General features: G+C 43.4%; 1 long non-coding RNA gene across 1 annotated transcript; it reads left to right on the top strand.

Annotated features, from left to right (window-relative positions):
* Positions 1 to 336: 336 nt before the first annotated feature.
* On the top strand, positions 337 to 3,151 carry LOC129629349 (uncharacterized). The gene is made up of 3 exons (XR_008703185.1): positions 337 to 1,350; positions 1,485 to 1,803; positions 2,909 to 3,151. It is a non-coding gene; the product is annotated as an uncharacterized LOC129629349 (long non-coding RNA).
* The last annotated feature ends 2,742 nt before the right edge of the window (positions 3,152 to 5,893 follow it).

Raw genomic sequence — 5,893 nt, 5'->3', positions numbered from 1 at the left:
ATCCCTATGTTGGGAGGATTCCCTGGAGAAGGAAATGACGACTTACTTCAGTGTTCTTGACTGGAAAATCCCATGGATAGAGGAGCTTGGCGGGTTACAGTCCATGGGGTCACAAAGAGTTGGACTCGACTGAGTGACTACGCATGCACTTTAGATCATTAGAATCATCTGAAGGCTTGTCAAACACATTGATAAGCCCGCCCCCTTGTGCTTCTACCCAATAGGCCTGGAGTCGGGCTAATTTGCATTTGTAACAAGTCTCAGGTGATGTGAATGGTGCTGGCCCCACCAGAGCATGAGCTGAGAACCTCTGCTTTGGGAAACCACCTGATCCCCCTTCTCTCTGTTGTGTGGAGTGTGGATTTAAGAGCAGCAAGAGAGGAGGAAAGAAAGGAGACTGGTTAAGAGTTAAGTGCTAAGATATTCAATAGAGATGCTGCTGCTGCTAAGTTGCTTCAGTCGTGTCCAACTCTGTGCGACCCCATAGACGGCATAGAGCCCATCACGCTCCCCCGTCTCTGGGATTCTCCAGGCAAGAACACTGGAGTGGGTTGCCATTTCCTTCTCCAATGCATGAAAGTGAAAAGTGAAAGTGAAGTTGCTCAGTCGTATCCGACCCTTAGCGACCCCATGGACTGCAGCCTTCTAGGCTCCTCCGTCCATGGGGTTTTCCAGGCAAGAGTACTGGAGTGGGGTGCCATTGCCTTCTCCATCAATAGAGATGACAAGGGTCCAAATTAAGAAAGTAGTTGGAGGAGTGAAGAGAGAAAAGAGAAACTGATCATTGACTAACCAAATTTGGGAATGAGAGAGAGAAAAGAGTCTAGAATGTCCCTACATCTTGGGCTTAAGAAATTAAGACTCATATCCCAGAGAGGGTCTGTTTTATAAGAAAAGGCTTGTGCTGGATAATTGGTAAGAGGAAGGAGACAGTGAAGCTGAAAAGTTGATACATGGCAAATCATGGGGATAAATAAGCAAAGACATGTGAATGTTTAAGAGGACAGGCCTGGCTCATACCCTGGGACACAGAGAGGGCTATGGAAGAAGGCGAATGAAGATCATTTTGTGCACCAAAAGTTAAGAAATTGGGGGAATTCTCACTCGATATTTTATGAGATAGAAGTTTCTGGGATTAGACATTTAAGGAGAGAAGCTGGTAAGGGAAGCAGAAGAACAAGCTGATTAGAGACAAGTGATGTTTCTGAGAAGCACTGAAAGACTCAAGTGACAACCCCAAATTGTATATCTCAGGCCACTAGGCTCATTTGAGCCTTACAGCAACCCTTCAAGCTTCCAGTGGAATTTGAGCTCAAGCAAGGTCTCATAGCTATTAAATGGTGGACCCAGGTAATGAATCCAGGTCTATTGATTAAATAGTTACCTGTGTAAGGCAGCTAGTTGTTACCTAAAACAAGAGAACATGCTTTTCTGGGAGAAAGGGAAAGGATTTGGATTCTCTCTTGCTCTCTCTCTCTCCACAGGTGACCAGAGCCTGCTCTGACCTGAACGTTTGCATCCCCAACTCCCCACACTCCTCCCCCCACCACCATCACCAAATTCATACGTTGAAATCCTAATACTCAGAGGTAATGGTATTAGCAGGTGGGGCCTCTAGGTAGTAAAATGGTCATGAAATTGAAGCCCTGGTGAATGGGATAAATTATTTTTATAAAAGAGACCCCACAGAGCCTCCTGGCCCCCTCTTCCATGTGGGGACACAAGGAGAGGTCTGTGACAGAGCAAAGGGCCCTCACCTGAGCACGTTGACACCCTGATCTTGGACCTCCAGCCTCCAGAACGGTGAGAATTAAGTCTCTGCTGTTTACAAATCACTGTGTTATTTTCCTGAAGCAGCCAAAATGGACTAAGAGTCCCAGTGAAAAAGCTCCTCCACATGTGTTTCTTATAGCCCTCTGAACACACAATGTCACATTTCAGGAGCAGTATGAACCCTGGCCTCACACTCTAAATAACTAACAACCCACCATCAGGGCGCTTCCAGTTTTGTCAATACCTATCATAAAAGTCTCCAAACCAAAATTCATTTTAGCTACTATTTAAAGTCATTTAAAGTCTAAGCCAGCAGTCCCCAACCTTTTTGGCACCAGGGACCGAGTTCATGGCAGACAATTTTTCCACCGACTGAGGGTGAGGGTGGACAGTTTCAGGATGATTCAAGTGCATGACATGTATTGTGCACTGTATTTCTAATCTAAAGCAATCGCTGATCTAACAGGAGGTACCCAGTCCTTAGCCTGGAGGTTGGAGAACCCTGGTCTAAGCAACAGAGCCTCTCTGTGAAACCCTGTGCTTCCACAAAGATGCTACATTTCCCCAGAGGTAGACAGCATCACTCTGGTCCATTTTAGACGCAGACAGATCCCATTTCAAAGCGTGTCTCATAATGGCTGCTGGATCAAATAAAGGCCCCTCAGCACAATGTTCTCAGCAGCCTGCATGGGCCTGCCATCGTAGAGAGTAAGAGAACATATTCAGAGTAGGGTTACACAGCCTCAGTGTAGAAAAGCTTCCTGAATGGGTAACCCGAGAAGATAACATATATAGAAACACTCACCTGTTCTCAGAACCAACCAGATTTGTTTTTGTGTATAGGGGGAAAAATTTGATTCTGGGAACAGATGCTTTCATTTTCCCAAAGCAAAAACAAGCACCTGTCATTCACCCACCCACCCCCTACCCACCCACACTCACACAGATATGTGCATTTGTGATATACCTCACACACATTCTCACAAAACTAGGAGTGGTTAGGAAATGTCAAGAAAAGTAAAAGTAATGTTGATCAGCTTGCCACAACTAACTGTGATTTTCAGTCTGTCGGGGAAAAAAAAAAAAAAAAAACTAGTATGGAAATAACCAACTTGCCATCTTCGGTTATATACAGCAACAAAAATGCCGGCCTCCTCGGGAACTGTGGGACCATGTTTATGACAGTCGCTGGAAGCACGATGTCTCCTCAGCAGGCTACCTTATCACACAAAGACCTGCGGGCCCAGTCTTCTACTTGCAACCAACCTTGTTATCAGTCCCCATTTGGTGTCTATTTCATTTTGCAGCTGGCTAGAACAGCAGTCTAATAGGACCAAAGGATAATCAGTTCTTCCTTAAATTTTAAGAAGAGCTTCCATTAATGCAACTACCACCATGAGACTAAGAGTCTTCTAATTCAATCCCAAAGCTTAAAGTTTACGAGAATATCATTAAATTTAATAGTTTAAGAAGATTTCCAGCAACTGAATACAGCAAGAGAAGATCAGGCAATTAAATGCAGTGGTCAGATTTTCAATTCAGGATTTCAAACCTCAGATGGGGTCTCCAAACTCTTCTTGCCTCTAGCATCCCACACTTCCTTGGCCCTCACTCTCAGCCGACAGCTTTACTGCATACTTCATTAAGAAAACAGAAATGTAACAAGGCCACTGGTGCAGGGATATTCACAAAGCACTGGTTTTAACTGTAAAAAAATCAGATGTCCATAACTTGGAAAAGAAATTAATGCATCATGGTATATTAACACAATGGAATGCAGTATAGCAGTAAAAAGGAATGAACAAAATCTACACACATTAACATGGACAAATTAATAAACACATCGTTGAATGAACAAAGCAAGTTCCAGGCTTAAAGAAAACAAACAAAAAAAGGAAACACAAATGAAACACAAATCCTTCATCTTACCACCCCTAGCCCACATTCCCACTCTGCTCTGCTTTCTTCCTGACCACTAAAGACCTCTCACTAAAAGCCAACCTCTCTATTCTCCTATCTTTTCACTTCTCCAGGATTTCTCTCCTACAGTCACCTTCTACTTCTTCTGTATCATCAACCTCCCACTTTCAGATGGGAAATCCCCTCTGGAGTTGCTCCCTTATTGAAAGAAAACCAAACCAAACATCTTCTCCCCACATGTCTGCCCAATCCCTCTACAGTCCTTCCCAGTAATCCCAGCACATTCTCAAGACCCCACTCTGTCCGCCTCCCCTCACTCCCACCAAAACTATCCTCATTGAGGTAGCCATGGAATTCTATTTCACCAAACCCAATGGATGCCTTACCAGACCTTTCGGTAGTACTCCAAATACTGATGTTTTCTCCCTCATGCTTGCCTTTGTTGGTCTTATATTCTCTCTGAGTTTCCCTCCTATCATATCACATGCTTCTTCTCAGTCTTTTTTCCCGATTTCTCCTCCTATGGCTGACCTTGAGGATCAGCCCTGGATCTTATCTCCCTTCCCAGATGATACTTATCTACATGTGTTTCAAAATCATTTTTTGCTGATGACTTTCAAGTTGATGTATTTAGTTGAGACCTGTCCTCTGAGTTCCAGACTTGTGATTCTAACTGTCTAACTTATGTCTGTACTTATATTTCCAATGGACAATTTAAACTATGTCAGTAACAGAACTCTTGATAGTTTCCCACCAAAACTTTTTCCAACTCCTCTAATAGGTCTTCCTATTTCAGTAATAACAAAAGCTGGTGTGTGTTCAATGCATGCTAAGTGCCAGTAAGAAAGCCATCTACTGCTTAACCTCCTTTAATGCTCATAGCATTCCTATGGAATAGATATTTTTATTATTCATATTTTATAGAGGAGAAAACCAAGGCACAGAGAGGTTAACTTTGCTAAGGTCAAACAGCTAATAAGAATCTTAGATGAGATTAGGAGCCAGGCATTCTAGCCCAAGGGCCAATGCTTTTAAGCAATACATTATAGTATCTTCTCCCCAGAAACTCTTAAAGGTTTCATTAATTAGTCTTTTCCTTAAATCCCCTTATTCTCAGTCATCAGTAAGTCCAATTCACTCCAGTACTAAAGGATATTATGGAACCCCCACTTCTCTTCATATACTCTACCACCATTTTGGTGTTGTGTACAGCCTCCTAACTGATTTAACCTCACTTTTTCTACCTCTGAACCACTCACCATGTTACTCAACTCAGGTTCATCTGTTGGCCGCTCAAAAACCAATAATTGAGAGGCAAGTGTCAGTAGAAAGGAAAGATGCTTCCATCAGCAAAGCTAGTAGTCTTGGGGGAAGGTGGATTCATGTCCCAAGACCAACTCTGAGCATTCTGCTCAGCCATGACAGCTTTTAAAGGGAGAAGGGGGAAAGAATCTCAGTGAATCATTAGGGCATGAGGTTGGATTCTGCATCGTTCTCCATTGTATGCACTGACTCTTCAGTTTTTATCTTGCCTGCATGATCTGCCAGCAGGATTCCTAAGGGGACTAGTGGGGGTAGGGAACCAGTCATTCTTTAACTCCTTAATCTTCATCCTTACTTCTTTTAATCTAGGAAAATTATCAACAGGTTAGTCAAAGCATGGTGTGCATTCAGGAGAGCATAAGTCAGGAGTTAGGTGAAACTGCCTAGTGATCTCATTCCTATACTTAGGTTTTTATAAGGTTAGAGTGGAGCAGAAATGGGCAAAGACCAAAGGGGCAAAAGAGATGCTTCCAACCATGGATGGACAAGCATATTAAAAAGGGGAAGATCATATCATTCTGAAATTTAAAAACCATCAAAGGCATACCACTGCAGTTAGACAAAAATCTAATGTTCTCATGGTGCCCTCCAGGGCCCTGCATTTCCCTCCAACTTCTTCACAAGCCGCACGTCCCCACCTCACAGTTCCTCACGCCTGCTGGCCTCCTCTCAGCACCATGAATGCACCAGGGTTCCCCCTCCTCCCTATGTGGAGTGCCCTGTCCACCTGACTGCCTCCTGCCTACCATTCAGATCACTCCTGAGAAAGCGTCCCCTTCAACACTCTACCTAAAGTAAGGTTCTGGCGGATACACTATTTGTTTTTCCATTTTCTTGGTTTTTTTAAAGAAAAAAAAAAAAAAATGCCCTCTCCCAA

The sequence above is a fragment of the Bubalus kerabau genome, chromosome 1 (genome assembly GCF_029407905.1).
Source record: "Bubalus kerabau isolate K-KA32 ecotype Philippines breed swamp buffalo chromosome 1, PCC_UOA_SB_1v2, whole genome shotgun sequence".
Taxonomy (NCBI): Eukaryota; Metazoa; Chordata; class Mammalia; order Artiodactyla; family Bovidae; genus Bubalus; species Bubalus kerabau.
The sequence above is the reverse complement of the archived record's forward strand: the minus strand, read 5'-3'. Positions and strand labels throughout refer to the sequence as shown.